The following is a 15,365-nucleotide window of genomic DNA, read 5'->3' on the forward strand; positions in this document are numbered from 1 at the left end:
TTATTTAAGCTTTAACGTGTTTATGTTTCATTTTGTTTTGTTTTGCTTTATTAAGCTAGTGATTTCTAAATTCGTATTTTTAAAGAGCATATATTGATAATCTAGAATTGTTTTACATGGTGTATTTATTTACTTGTGTTTTTTGTGGGAATGTCAACAAAGTGAAACCCTGTCTCTACTAAAAATACAAAAAATTAGCTGGGCGTGGTGGCGGGTGCCTGTAATCCCAGCTATTTGGTAGGTTGAGGCAGGAGAATTGCTTGAACCTGGGAGGCGGAGGTGGCAGTAAGCCGAGATCGTGCCACTGCACTCCAGCCTGGGCAACAGTGTGTGACTCCATCTCAAAAAAAAAAAAAAAAAAAAAAAAACCTTCCTAGCATAGAATCGCAAAAGTGGTGGTATATAGACACACACACACATATATATATACACACATACATACATATACACATATATGCATGTATATTTAAAAGTTTTAAATATAGGACTGAGATGATAAGAAATTGAGAGAAATTACAAAGTAATTACAATTTGTGCTATTGGGTAGCACTAATTCAGAGAAACAAATAAGCATTTGCCTTAGAGACATCTGCCAATTCCTGTGTTTTAGGGCACGCATTTCTAAGGACTACGTGGCAAATTACAGGACACAAAGCTTGAACCTCAAAAAGTGTAAAGCCCTATGGATTTTCATATTAAAAACCAAGACCCCTAACTTAATATCCCAAGTGATTAAAATACAGGCAAATGAGACTCTTCAGTCTGGTTACCTGCAGATAGAGCAGAAAATAGAAATTAAATGTTTCTTCTGAGAATTACTAATGATTGTGTGTGTAACAGGCCCAGTATTCATTCTGCATCTCTAGCACTGAAATCCATATGCCAATAATTTAGTTTGTCTTCAGGAACATAGCAGAAGTAAGCAAATCGAATCTAGAAGAATACCCTTTAGGCCAGGCCACAAAAATAAAATTGCAAGATATAGCACATAATAAAAAATCCCAAATTCATGAAGAAGTAAATCAGCATGAACAAGAATTGACAAAAAAGAGAACTACAGAATCAAATCCATAAACACAGTCTATATTAGAATATTGGGGAAATTCTAAAATGAAGAACAAAAGGCCCTCCTAGAACTGAAACGTATAATAATTAATATTAGTTGCTCAATAGGAGGGTTAATGACAATTATAGACAATGGAGAAAATGAATAATTGGAAAACAGAATTCAGGAAAGCTTCCATACTACAGCATAGAGATACAATAATATAAAAATATAAAAGAGTATAAGAAGCATCAAGGATAGGGTGGTTACTTTTAAAACTGGGAATTACAAAATAAAAAGAATGGTAAGCAATATTAGGTGAGATTTTTCTGAAACTGAAATTTCTAGAACCAATTCTCAGTTTCAAAGCCCAAAATATCTAAAGTAGAAGTAAATAAAAATAAATATATCTATAGATACTATATTGAAACTGAGGTTCAACAAAGAAAAAAACTAAAAGATGATATATGAAGAAGACAGATTACCAATTGAGGAGAACAATAGAAGTCAATATAAGTTTGTTGAATTGTCAACAAAACAATGGAAACAGTTAGGATACATCCAAAGTTCAGATAAGTTGTATACTAATTAAAATTACCTTTCAAGAATAAGAAAAACTAAACTCATTTTGCAACAAACAAAAAGTGAGGTCATACATTACATGCAAAACCTTAGTGATAGCATTTCTCAAAGAAAAAGAATAATGCCAGAGAGAATCTACAGAAAAGAAATGTATGAATAAATTTAAAACATTGTCCTTAAAAAATAATGACAAAAACAATATTTAGTAAGTAGGACAAAAAAGAGAAATATAGCTAAAATGCTGCACAATAATAGCAAATATGTGAAGAGAAAGCTTTTGAAGCAGTCCCATAAACTCTAGTAGTAATTTAAGAATAGGGTGATTATTGATTAATTTTAGACTTTGATAAATTTAATAGTCATCTTAAAATCTCCAAAGGACTAAAACGACAGAAATTCAGGATATAATCTCCAAAAGAATAGAGAGAAAAAAATAAAATGAAGACAACAATATATCTCAATCAGTATGAAATAAGGCAAGAAAGGCAAGAAAAAGAAGCAAAATATCAAGACTTACAGAAAGCAGAAATAATATTGTAGAAATAACCCAATTTTATGACTAGTTACAATAAATAAAAAGGAGCAAATAAAACCAACAAAATAAAGTCTGCAAGATTACCTATAAGAAATACAGTTATTTACATGAGATTCATATAAAGCTCACACATACAAGGAAGGATTAGAAGTAAAATTTTAGATAAATACAAACAAAAAAACTGAAGTGGTCATATTAATATTAGGAAAATAGATACTTAACATGAAAAATTATTACCAGGTATAAGTACGTAACTTCAAGTGGAAAAAAAGAGAAATACCATGATTTTAAACTTGTGTACATGTAAAAACACAGTTTTGATGTGTTTTTTTTTTTTTACTAAAAGGAAAATAAAAGAAGCTGGTAGAACCATAAGAAAAGATTTCCAAATAAACAAAACAGAAAATTTTAACTGAATTCTTTCAAAATTTTTAATATCAGAGAAAAGTAGAAAACATTCAAAAGTCTTGAACAGAAAAATTCACAAGCTTGATCTTATCAATATATTTAGAATAGCATGAAGCAACTTCAGAATACACATACTTTTTAAATACAAAAGAATCCTTGAATAAAATTGGTCATATGTTAGGCAATCAAACATGTCACAACAAATATCAAAAAGGCAGGCTTTTAAGGACCATATTTTATTACCACAACTTAAAAGGGAGAAAGATAATATATTAATACTACAAATGTTAATATTTCAGGAGACTTGCAGTCCCATAATTTTTTCTGGAAACTCTTAGATGTGTCCCATAAATAGCAAGCTTACGCTCTGAAATAACATGAGGCCCCCCAGCCCTGAATTTAAAGAGTTCCTGGCCCAGTCCCATCTCGCAGCAGCCTGCCTCCCCTTTCCTTTCAACATGACAGATGACGCTGTGTCCTTCAACAGCGACTTCTGGCAGGTGGGGTGGTCACAGCCATCTCTAAGGCAGCAGGAGCACCCATCGAGTGGCTCAAGCTGCTGCTGCAGGTGCAGCATGCCACCAAGGAAATTACCACAGATAAGCAGTACAAGCACATTATAGACTGTGTGGTCTGTATTCCCAAGGAGGAGAGAGTCCTGTCCTTCTGGCATGGTAACCTGGCCAATGTCATCAGATACTTCCCCACCCAGGGGCTCTCAACTTCGCCTTCAAAATGAGTACTAGCAGATCTTCCTGGGTAGCGTGGACAAGAGGACCCACTTTCGGCACTATGTTGCAAGGAACCTGGCATCAGGCAGTGCGCTGGGGCCACATCCTTGTGTTTTGTGTACCCTCTTGATTTTGTCTGTACCAATCTACCAGCGGATGTGGGTAAAGCTGGAGCTGAAAGGGAATTCAGAAGCCTTGGTGACTGTCTGGTTAAGATCTACAAATCTAATAGGATTAAAGGCCTGCACCAAGGCTTTACCATGTCTGTGCAGGGTATTAGCATCTACCCAGCTGCCTACTTCAGTATCTGTGACACTGCAAAGGGAATGCTTCCAGATTCCAAGAGTACTACATCATCATCAGCTGAATGATTACACACAGCCTGTCATTGTCATTGCAGGGTTGAATTCCTATCCATTTGACACTGTTCACTGCTAAATGTCGATGCAGTCAGGCTTTTTTTTTTTTTTTTTTTTTTAGATGGAGTCCAAAAACAAAGAACAAAAAAAAAGGCTTTTTTTTTTTTTTTTTTTTTTTTTTAGATGGAGTCTCTGTCGCCCAGGCTGGAGTGCAGTGGCACGATCTCAGCTTACTGCAACTTCCACCTCCCAGCTTCAGGCGATTCTCTTGCCTCAGCCTCCTGAGTAGCTGGGATTACAGGCGTGAGCCACCAAGGCCAGCTAATTTTGTATTTTCAGTAAAGACAGGGTTTCACCATGTTGGCCAGACTGGTCTTGAGTACACAGGCATTTTTGACTGCTGAAGGAACATTGCTCGTGATGAAGGAGGCAAAGATTTTTCAAGGGTTCATGGTCCATTGTTTTCAGTGGCATGAGTGGTGCTTTTGTGCTTGTCTTGTATCATGAAATCAAGAAGTACACATACGTTGTTTCCTATAATTTTCCCCCGTGAACAGTCATGTTGTAGTATATAATATATCAAGAGGATTCTTGATAGACTCATGGCTGTCAATTTATCAGTGGCAACTATTTACTGGTTGAAAATAGGAAGCAATAATATTCATCTAACTAGTTTTCTCTTCTTTGTTTGTTGTTTGTTTGTCACCCAGGCCGGAGTGCAGTGGTGAGATCGCAGCTTACTGTAACCTCCACCTCCTGGGTTCAAGCAATTCTCCTGTCTCAGCCTCCTGTGTAGCTAGGACTACAGGTGGCTGCCACCACGCTGAGCTATTTTTTTTTGTATTTTTAGTAGAGACAGGGTTTCTACATGTTGGCCAGGCTGGTCTTGAACTCCAGACCTCAAGTGATCTGCCCATCTCAGCCTTCTAAAGTGATGGGATTACAGGCATGAGCCACTGTGCCCAGCTACTAGTTTTCTCTTAAAGCCATTTTCATGATATGATGATGGGACTCAATTATATTTTTTATTTCATGGATGGGAAGAATCAATATCATGAAAATGGCCATACTGCCCAAAGTAATTTATAGATTCAACGCTATTCCCATTAAACTACCAATGACATTCTTCACAGAATTAGAAAAAAAAAACTACTTTAAAATTCATATGGAACCAAAAAAGAGCCTGAATAGCCAGGACAATCCTAAGCAAAAGGAACCACACTGGAGAAGTCATGCTCCCTGACTTCAATCTGTACTACAAGGCTACAGTAACCAAAACAGCATGATACTGGTATGAAAACAAACGCATAGCCCAACGGAAGAGAATAGTGAACTCAGAAATAAGACTGTACCTACAACCATCTGTTCTTTGACAAACCTGACAAAAACAAGCAATGAGGAAAAGACTCCCTATTTAATAAATGGTGCTGGGAGAACTGGTTAGCCATATGCAGAAAATAAAACCTGGACTCCTTCCTTATACCTTATACAAAAATTAACTCAAGATAGATTAAAGACTTAAATGTAAAATCCAAAACTATAAAAACCCTAGAAGAAAATCTAGGCAATACCATTCAGGACATAGACATTGGCAGAGATTTCATTACTAAAATACCAAAAGGTATTGTAACAAAAGCAAAAATGTAACCAATTGGGTCTAAATAAACTAAAAGGCTTCTGCACAGCAAAAGAAACTATCATCAGAGTGAACAGAAAAGCTGCAGAATGGGAGAAAATTTTTGCAATCTATCTGACAAAGTTCTAATATCCAGAGTCTACGGGGAACTTAACCAAATTTACAAGGAAAAAACTAACAACCCCATTAAAAAGTGGGCAAAGGATATGCACAGACACTTTTCGAAAGAAGACATTCACGTGGCTAAGAAACATATGAAAAAACTCAAAATCACTGCTTATTGGAGAAATCCAAGTCAAAACGACAATGGGATACCACCTCATGCCAGTCAGAATGGTGATTATTAAAAAGTCAGGAAACAATAGATGCTGGTGAGGTTGCAGAGAAAAAGGTATGCTTCTGCATTGTTGGTGGGAATGTAAATTAGTTCAACCATTGTGGAAGACAGTATGGGAATTACTCAAAGATCTAGAAGCAGAAATACCACTTGACCCAGCAATGCCATTACTGGCTATATACCCAAAGGAATATAAATCATTCTGTTATAAAGATACATCCATGCATAAGTTCATGGCTCCACTATTCACAATAGCAAAGACATGGAATCGACCTAAATGCCCATCAGTGATAGACTGGATAAAGAAAATGTGGTACATATACACCATGGAATACTATGTATCCATAAAAAGGAACATGATCATGTCTTTGCAGGGACATGGATGGAGCTGGAAGCCATTATTCTTAGCAAACTAATGCAGAAACAGAAAACCAAACACGGCATGTTCTCACTTACAAGTGGGAGCTGAAGGATGAGAACACATGGACACATGGCAGGGGAACAACACACACTGGGGCCTGTCAGGGGAAAGGGAGGGAGTGCATCAGGAAAAACAGCTAATAGGTGCTGGGCTTAAAACTGCGTGATGAGTTGATCTGTGCTGCAGACCACCATGGCATATGTTTACCTATGTAACAAACCTGCACATGTACCCCAGAACTTAAAATAATAGTTGATTTAAAATAAATAAATAAAAGAATAAAAAGCTAAAAAATAAACATAAGCATATACTGGATAATTTACAAGTCAGAAATTTGCTCAGTTCTTTTTGCTCAGTTCACTTTAAATCACATTTATGAAGTAATTTCCGTTATTACTTTTCATCATTCACAAGCAGAAACTAAGATTTGAAAGTTTCAATCAATAACCAGCCAATTATCACACAACTGGAAAGATGGAGAGCTAACAATAAAAATTAGAAAGTTTGAAAAACTTTTATACAGTATTGCGAAGTAAATTATAGCATTTCCGCAAATATTTTTCTCCGTTATAAACTGTGTAGACCTTTTGTTATTTTCAAATGTCCTTTTTGAAACATTTCTGCACGTGTTTGCCAAATACATAATCATTACTTTATTATTTCAGAAGAAGAGAGGAGGCATAGATAGATATTATTTTGTCATTACATTTTTAGTCTTCAGTGGCTACACTTGTTTTTAGATGGTGTTGCAAAACTCTTAAAGCTTTTCAGTGACATATTTGAAGAATAATTTGTTCATTTCAAAGTTATTTATGTTAAATTGTCTTGAATAGATATTAAAAAATAGTATCTCTCAGAGAACCTGATGAACTTGTGAAAGGGTGATCTAAAATTAAGCAAGCATTCTAAGTGCATGTGTATGTACGCACATGCACACACACACATATGCACACACACATATTTGTTTCATATCTTACCTTCATTATAGAAGAGCCTGATTATTCACATTCACAGATAACACTTGATCATCTTAAGTCCCATTCTGTATAAAAGGATTTGCTGAAAAAAGAGACTGTATAAAAGTCCTGTACTGTATGAAAGAAGTATTATCAGATATTATTTTATATAATTCACTTTGCAATTTTGCCCAGAAAAACATAATTTTTTCTATTATATATTACAAAAAAGGCAAAAATATTATTAGAAAAAAATAGAAATTTTCAAAACTAACCCTTGTAACTACATAAGTATGGTTTTGTTTTACAAAAAGGTAAAATATAAAGTGTACAAATCTCATAAATTTGTGTTCATAACAATTAGTTATGTGTTTTTTAAAAAATAACAAAATAAATCCAAAACTGAAAGTTTATGAATGGAAGAATTTTGTCACTTAGGTGAAAAGGTTGATCCATTGCTTATTTCCCAAAAAACTATATAATCCTAGACCACAAACAGGCCAATATTTATCAATAGGGGTCTGAAAAATTAATGTGAATTGCAAATACATAGATCTGATATGTTAAAGTTTCTAAGTGTTTACCAGAGGCTGGAGGGGTATGGGGGAAAGGGAAGATAAGGGTCAAAAGGCCCAAAGCCTCAATTAGACTGAAAGAAATAAGGACTTTTTTCTGTGAGATCTATTGTACCACATGGAGAATGTGGTAGATAACAACATATTGTACATTTCAAAATTGCTAAGAGAGTAAATTTCAAATTTTGTCACAACAAAAAGTCATAAATATTTAAGGTGGTGGATATGTTAATCAGTTTCATTTAATGATTTGAGATTGTATTAATAAATCAAAACATTATTTTGTACCCCTTAAAACATAAAATTAAAAAAAATACTCATGGAGATCAAAAGCAAGAACAATGGGGACAAGAACAACAGTGAGAAAATGAGATTGGATGAGCAGGCACCAATATTATAAATAAATAGGAAAGAGTAGAATATAAAATATAGAAGAGTAATTGATTATTGCATTATTTATTAGCTTCATATTTGATACTACATATTTAGATCATAAGTCACATATTTTACTTTCTGTACTAGAAAAGAAAGCTTTGAGGAAACAAATGTCAAAATATTTATTCTATTCTCACTGTCTACACTTAATTTCAGGATCCTACTGAATTTTATTTATTTATTTATTTCTCTTCTGAGCCAGTTATAAGCAGATTCTGCCTAGTTGGAACTTTCCCTCAAATATATTTCCTTTTATTTTAATTAAGATAGAATATCAATCTTTAAATGTTATCACAATACATGCTGAGAAATAGGAGAAGAGCCTGCCTACAGATAAGCAGCTCAAATAAGGGTAGTGATTGTAAATGTACTGTGATAGTGTCTGTGGATATTGGATTAGGGCAATAGCTAGTCTAGTAGCTCATCCAATAATTTTTTTGTGTATCATTCAGAAAATACAAAAAGAGAAGAGGAGGTACCACCTTCACCTAGCATCCTGCACCAAATAACAGCAGCTCAGCTTTTTTAAGGTTAATTTTTGCCCAGAAAAACATAAGCCTTTTTCATCAGCATATGTTGGCATTTTCTTTTTTTGTTTTATTGGAGATCCTATCTGTAGATTTGGGAAATCAAACCCAAACAAAATGCAACCAAAACAAAACAAAAAGACAGAACCAGAGAGAAAATACAGGTTGGAAATGTCATTACCCATTTTCTCTATCTAGCTGCATTTGATTCACAGTAAAAATTTGTTACATTTTAAACATACGTTGACATCTGTCCTGGTTTTCAACAACATTGTGAGTTTTTGTCTGTGTTCTCTGTTTCATACCTGTAGGAAAATTGCACAGGGTCTACTGTAGCTAGCTTTCCAAATGACAACTCTGCATATCTCATCAATATTCATTGTGTGGTTCAATTAAAACTCAGATTTTTTTCCAACAAAACTTACTGGAGACTGGTGTTTCCCCAACTTTGCGCCTAAGTAGTCATGAATTTCACCAGTTAAGGTATTATGTGGGCTTAAGTGATATTGTAAAAATGAATCCAGAAGGGAGTACAGCAATTAAATGATACCAGTCTTTTGATTTGTCAGTGGGCTACTGGCAAGGAACCTCTGAAAGGTATTCTCTAGGCAGTGAATCTGACAGAATAATATTTCAATTTCAACTGTATGCTGTTAACCATTTATGAAAATATGATAGAAGATAAAATCTCAATATAAAATGGAAGATTTTATTGGTTATATTTTGGTGTTTCTCTATCCAGATACAAAGTCATCCTATCACAGACGAATATCAGTTGGGCTCATAATAAGTCTCTCTCCAATAATATGCTGCTTGCAAACTTTCTTATTCTAGGGAATCATAAATTGATAATCTGATGGCTTGTCACAGTGCCCTCTCATGTATTATATTTAAGCTGGCAAGCCAAGAATCACCAAGTGATTCCTATTCTCATTCTAATGATTTTAAAAATATGTACCTATTTGTAGACTTAAAAAAATAATATCTAGAGAACGTAAAAATAGCTAATACTAGAGTAATATTTATGTATGCACTAAATACTATTTATTTACTTTTTTTTTTTTTTAAGAGATGATGGAGTTTTGCTATGTGGCCTAGGGTGGGCTTAACCCCTTGGACTCAAGCAATGCTCTCACTTCAGCCTGCCGGGTAGCAGGGATTACCGTCTCACACCACCAAGCCTGGCTAAGACACTGTTTTTGAGCCATATATTTTATATTTAATACATATACTAATTCACTTCCATAAGAAGAAGCTAAGGCACAGAGAGGTTATGTGGTATGCCTACATTCACAAAGTTACTAAATATTGAGGACGAAATTCAGCCCAGCAATCTCCTAGGCATCATATGATACTACTCTCATTGCAGTCACACGTTGTAATAATCTGGGATGGCTGTTGACACTCAAAAGCATATGTTTCCCTTTGAATTGCTGATTTTACTAAACTAGAAAATAATAGGAGAGAAGAAAAATCCACCAGAGAAGAAATATTCAAGAAACTGTTAAAAACATGTTTGCAATATTTGTCAAAAAATTTACTATGAATAAGATTTAGTTAACTTTGCCACAAAATATACAGGATAAATGTGCCCAGTTAAATTTGGGCACAGTTAGAAAATGTTTACACTAAATAAAAATTGTTTAGCTGAAATTCCATTTTAACTGGTATCCTGTGTTTTCATTAGCTAAACATGGCAACTCTAATTTTATGAATTAATAGATATTACCGGTGAGAAAATCAAAATAATTTTAGGTGATTTAAAATGTTGATAAATTATGCTAGATAGCTTCAACTTTTATAAATTCAAATACTTATAATTTGATTTTTAATCAAATAAAAATAAATATTTAAATCTGTATTTGACTAATTTATTGAAAAAATATATACTTGATTCAACATGGCTTACAACTGAAAAATGACAGAAATATATGTATATGTAATATGAGTGTATGTATATATATGTATAAATGTATGTATATTTGTTCATGTGTATGTATATTTTTCTGTGCCCCAAACACATAACTGAGCTAAAGAAACAAAATGAATTTGTGCATAGCAGAAATGAAGAAAATATTCTAAATGTTAATGGGGCAGACATCAGTGTCATCTGTGCCTCACATCTAGAAGCTGAGTTTGGCTCTATTAATATGAGGACACTAAAAGTGCTGCACAGCAGAGAGGAAAGAGCATGAAACATAGTAAATGATGTTCTAACTCAATCAGAAAAATGCAAATTAAGACAGCAATGGAACATGATCTCTGCTCTTGATATTGGGAGAATTTTCATATCTAGCAAAATTAAGTGTTTGGAGGAATGTAGAACGAAAGCAACTCTCATATGCCAAATTAGGAAAATAAGAGCAATTTAGCAATGTCTAATTTCATCAATGAGAGACATACTCTTTCATCAGCAACCTCATTATGGCATAGCAGTACAGCTACAATATTTTTGCATAATATCTTTTCTAGGGTAAATGTTTATTTGCTATACTATTTTATAACTTTTTGAATCCCTGAATTATTCAAAAATAATTATTTAAAATTATAGAAAAGCTATTTTAAAATAACTACTGGAGAAAAAAATTCTCTAAATATAAGTAAATAAGTTTCCAGATCCAAGGAAAATGAGACAATGGAGCCATTCTGAGGTAAAAAAGTATTTCTAATTTAGAATTCTAAACGAACTTTATTCAAAAGTAGAAGTAGTAAAATATATTATTAAATATTATACTACATCATATAAAGTTTATACATTACATATAACATTTTCCAAAAATTTTTCCAGAAACAGGATGACATGAACTATTGAAATGAGGAGGTAAAAGTCAATGAAGGGCATGGAAATGAAGAAAACAGGGCATCCAACACAGGAGAGAAGTGAAGTAAACCCTGACAATGGAGAGTTAAGGAAAGTCCCACAATAAGATATGTGTGGTAGGAATACTTAGCACTGAGCCAAAGTTAGAGCAAGAATTTAGAGGCTTTGAGAGTGAGGTTTCTAGCAAAAAAAAAAAAAAAGTTAATAGATTACATGATGCAATTAACTGTTTAAAGTTTGTCAGGACATACAGAGTTCAGTTAGAGAGACAGCATAGAAAAGCAAGCCTCAGATAATTCAGAAAGATTAAAAATTTTGACAGTCATATACTATAATGGCCCAGCTGTACACAATATATACATAAATATATTGACATTGAGTATTATCCAAAAATTGTGTTAAATTTTTGTTAGAATTTAGGCATGGGTTTGCACAATAGAATAAGGAGAAATGCAGTACGTTATATTTAAAATAGGAGAGAAAAGCACAAACTAGTAGAATTTAAAATTCATTAACATTGAATAAATATTGGAAGAATAAATTTAAAATATAAAAATGTTTTCCTTAATGGAATAGAAATTATTATTAAAAAGGAATAGACAGAAAATTGTCACACTTTGTTATAAACGTGTAATGTTTACTTTTAGTTAATTTTTTTATTTCTGTGGATTTAGGGTACAAGTGCAGTTACATTACACAGATTTTTTGCATAGTGGTAAAGTCTGGGCTTTTAGTGTACCCATCACCAGAATAGTGTACATTATATCGGAAAGCTAGTATTTCATCCCTAACCTGCCTCCCACCCTTCCACTTTCTGGACTTTCTAATGTCTATTTTTCTACTCTGTATGTCCATGTGTACTCATTGTTTAGTTCCCACTTATAATTGAGAATATGCTGTTTTTGATCTTCTGTTTCTGAGTCATTTCACTGAAGATAATGGTCTCCAGTTCTATTCGTGTTGCTGCAAAAGGCATGATTTCATTCTTTGTTATGGCTGAGTAGTATCCCATGGTGTGTTTGTGTGTGTGTGTGTGTATATGTACACACACACACATATGTATATATGTATACCTATACACACACCATGTATATATATACATAGATATATATCTATGTATATATATACACACACACATATGTATATATGTATACCTATACACACACACACACACACACACACATATATATATGTTTATATTGGCAACAACAACACCTAGAAATATATTTAACCAAGGAGATATGAGACCTCTGAACACTGATGAAAGAAATCATAACTGACATAAACAAATAGAAAACATCTATGCTCATGGATCAGCAGAGTCAATATCCTTAAAATGACCATACTGCTCAAAGCATCCTACAGATTCAGTGCTATGCCCTTTCAAACTACCATCATCATTCTTTACAGAAATGAAAAAAAAAATCCTAAAATTCACCTAAAACCAAAAAAGAGCTCAAATAGTAAAAGCAATTCTGAGCAAAAGAACAAAAGCAGAGGCATTACATTGCCTGACTTCAAATTATACTACAGTGCTGCAGTAAACAAAGCAGTGTGGTACTGGTATAAAAATAAACATATGCTTTGGGGGGCCGAGGTGGGTGGATCACCTAAGATCAAGAGTTCGAGACCAGCCAGGCCAACATGGTAAAACTCCATCTCTACTGGAAATACAAAAATTATCCAGGTGTGGTGGTGTGCATCTTTAATCCCAGCTACTCAGGAGGCTGAGGCAGGAGAATTGCTTGAACCCATGAGGCAGAGGTTGCAGTGAGCTGAGATCCTGTCACTGCGCTCCAGCCTGGGCCATAGAGTAATACTCTGTTTCAAAAAAAAAAAAAAAAAAAAAAAAAGGGTCAATGGAACAGAATGGAGATCTCAGAAACAAAGTTACATACCTACAACCAACAAAGTAGGTCTGGAATATTTAAATGTAACAGTGTGCTTGTATTGCTTTGAAGAGAAGAGGCTTGAATGAATCTAGCAAAATGTTTTCAGAAATTTTACAGAGATTATCATAAAACAATAATATATGAAAGAAATGCAAATTAATGGATAGAAGGATGGTTAATGCTGATAGGCATATTTTTAAAAGTAAACACTGTAACCAAAATAAACAAAAATTATGGTTTCAACATTTATTTATAAGCCTATAAACATGATAGTTATAAAAAGCAAGGTAAAAACTTACACATGGAATATCAGACACTTGTTCAAACGTGGACAGTTATAAAAAAGTATATTTTGGCAGATGTGGACTTATATATTAGTGGCATCAAAAAATGTTTGAGAATTGTAAAGGCATACACAACATCTTGGTTAACTCTTTGTAGAATGGAAGGAAAAGCAATTCTAGGATTTTATAATTCCCGTTAATATTTATACTTGATTTTTTCTCATCAAGGTAAATACAAACGATTTTAGAAACATGTTTTTACTAAGTCTTTTTAAATAAGTTGACAGTTTTGTAGAAGTAACAATTATGTTATTCTCATACTTCATTTTAAAAATAAGATTTAGATAAATTATATCCTTTCAATAACAGAAGTAGTATAAACTAATTTGCAAACAATATTGATGATCATATAGATTAACAAGAGTATATGAACACAGTAGTTACGGGCACACTTATTGCTGCTGTTTTCTTTATCTATCTCTGAAGTCCACTTTTTAACAAACATGGTGCTTCAAAAAATTTTAATGTTTTAATGGGATAAGTTCTAAACTTTCTTATTCTGTTTAGCACAGGTAAGAGAAAACAAACGTATTGATTAAATTCACTAATTGCCAAAGAAATTTTATAAATTTGTAGTATTACTCTATCTTTCATCTTATAAAATTCTCATTTAGAGGGATTAATTTTATAAAACAGAGTTCAGTAAACAGAAAGCCATACCCATTATTTTTAGGAACAACCCTTTCGTATCATTAACAACATGCTCATATTTTACTTTTAATATTTTTCCTCTTTTCTGCGTTATTTACTTAATTATCTAACTTAAAAATTTGCTAATCATTTGTTGTAGGGATTTAAGACTCTAAGCTGTTTATAGATAGAAGGATTGGAGAGGTGAGAATTATAATATATGTGACATCAGGTAATTCAGCAGACGTTATACATCATCAGGTAAATGTGTCCATGGCTTTTGGAACTATTTTGTGTAACAACCCTTTTTAGAATCTGATAAAAACTATTAAATACCTTTCTAAATACAGATACTCATATGTACATGGTTTTGATTCAACTTCAGGAGTTGAGCAGGTTCCTGTAATGCAAATATAGAGGCACTTTCCTGGAATTTTTTTTAGTGAAATTGCTCATTGTAAAAAAAAAAAAAAAAAAAAAAAAGATTGTTGGTAGGGGTCATTTAAAGACTATTTTTCTCGCAAACAACGGCATTTCAGAATTTTCCAGAATATCCTGAAGCATCACAGAATGCAAATATTACAAAAATTTTATGATGCCCTCACACTGAAGCAGAAACTATAGTTTATACTTGGAAAAAAAAAAAGACATAAAGAAAGAATGCTTTGCCCTCAAAAGCCAGAAGACACCAATTGCAAGACAGGGTAGAAATTTATTGAATTGCTGTTAACATGGTGTAACAGAGAGAAAAAACAGGTAGGTGAAAGTATAATTTTTTGGTATAGTCTAGCAGAATGCTTGCTATTTAAACATATAACCTGATCCATAATAGAAAATGAAACTGGAACTACCAAGAGGGCTAAGATCATGCAGGGCCTCAGGCCCCACATCAGGAAGTACATATTTTATCCACCACAGAATGAATTGCCTATGGCAATAAATACTTTATTTTTATTTATTGTATAAACAGCATTGCCTGAAATAAAAATGTAAAATTAAATTTTCAGAAATAAAATAGATATTTCTGACATGTTTTCAACTCATTTTAAATGACAGAAATGATAAAATCATATTAAAATTTTATATTAAAGCTATGTTTTAATTGTTAAGTTACTTTATGCCATCAGGCTA

General features: G+C 33.2%; 1 pseudogene; it reads left to right on the forward strand.

Annotated features, from left to right (window-relative positions):
- The first annotated feature begins 2,975 nt into the window (after window positions 1-2,975).
- LOC101141596 (ADP/ATP translocase 2-like) lies at window positions 2,976-4,213 on the forward strand (annotated as a pseudogene).
- The last annotated feature ends 11,152 nt before the right edge of the window (window positions 4,214-15,365 follow it).

Source organism: Gorilla gorilla, chromosome 14 (assembly GCF_029281585.2).
Source record: "Gorilla gorilla gorilla isolate KB3781 chromosome 14, NHGRI_mGorGor1-v2.1_pri, whole genome shotgun sequence".
Taxonomy (NCBI): domain Eukaryota; kingdom Metazoa; phylum Chordata; class Mammalia; order Primates; family Hominidae; genus Gorilla; species Gorilla gorilla.